This window comes from Psammomys obesus, unplaced genomic scaffold (assembly GCF_907164565.1).
Source record: "Psammomys obesus unplaced genomic scaffold, mPsaObe1.curated_primary_1811, whole genome shotgun sequence".
NCBI lineage: Eukaryota > Metazoa > Chordata > Mammalia > Rodentia > Muridae > Psammomys > Psammomys obesus.
This window is the reverse complement of record NW_026585895.1, coordinates 57276847-57278132: the sequence shown is the minus strand read 5'-3', so window position 1 is coordinate 57278132 and position 1286 is coordinate 57276847.

Below are 1286 nucleotides of genomic sequence, written 5' to 3'. Positions count from 1 at the left end.
TTCTTTCTTTCTTTCTTTCTTTCTTTCTTTCTTTCTTTCTTTCTTTCTTTCTTTCTTTCTTTCTTTCTTTCTTTTTTGGCAGAGTCTCACTATATAGCCTTAGCTGGCTTGGAGCTTGCTACTTAGAACTTGACCTTGAACTTATAGAGCCTCCCAAGTGCATGTCATGCCATGCCCAGCTCACCTATCTTCTTGATCAGAGAGGCCACAGAGTCTTCGGAGATTAGACTGTAGCCAGAGCACATCCTGCAGGAAGGAAAGTTAATGAAGGGACATGCTCCCTAGGCTTTCAAAGGTAGCCATGTGGTCAGCAGGCTCCTGACCCATCCCTACAGCTAGTAGAGAAAAGAACAAAAGGAGTAAGGACACATCTCTTAATACATTCACTTAGCTGGGCACACCTTTAATCCCAGTACTCGGGAGGCAGAGGCAGGCAGATCTCTACGAGTTCGAGGCCAGCCTGGTCTACAAAATGAGTTCTAGGATAGCCAAGGGGTGTTACACAGAGAAATTTCTGTCTCAAAAAACAAACAAACAAACAAACAAACAAACAAAAAAAAAAAAAACAGACCAGACACACAGACACACACAAATACATTCACTCATTCAGAACTATAAGTATGGCTGCTGTCACAGATCATTCTCTAAACCCTAAGAGTGGCAGGTCAAATCCTGGTTCTACACATGCTTTGGACAGTAAGGCTCTAGGCACCCCTTACCTAAATCCCTGCCTCATGCACCTTGCTATAGCTACACTGTGTTTCTCAGGTCCATCTGTCTAGCCTGTCTCCCTCCCCCATCAAGACATTACAGGGGTCTAGGAGTCTTTCCCCTTTAAGAATCACACAGGCTGTATGCTCTTCTCTGTCCTAGGCAGATAACAAGCAGGAATGGAGAAACTGGGTACCCACAGCCATGCACACTGCTCCCTCTCCCAACCCTTTTTATCCCACAGGATAGAGTTATTGGGGGTTGGTCTGGTACTCAGCAACATAGAATCTTCAGAATCTGGCCATCTTGGCTACTCTAGCCCTACAGTATACCTTACTATTCCTAAACTCTGGGTCAGAAGACTGGGCAGCAGGAGTGAGTTCCTATTGGAGAGGGTGAGGGTTGTCCTGGGTTTGAGTAGCCTCCAGACTCCAAGTCCCTTACAGAGGTACCACCTCTCTCTAGAGGTACAGGAGAAGGTCCCAGGCCTCCACTGAATATCCATCCACCAAGGCTGCCCAAGGAGCAGGTGACTGTGGACTAAACACAGCATCAGTGAACCCAGAAGCCACTCA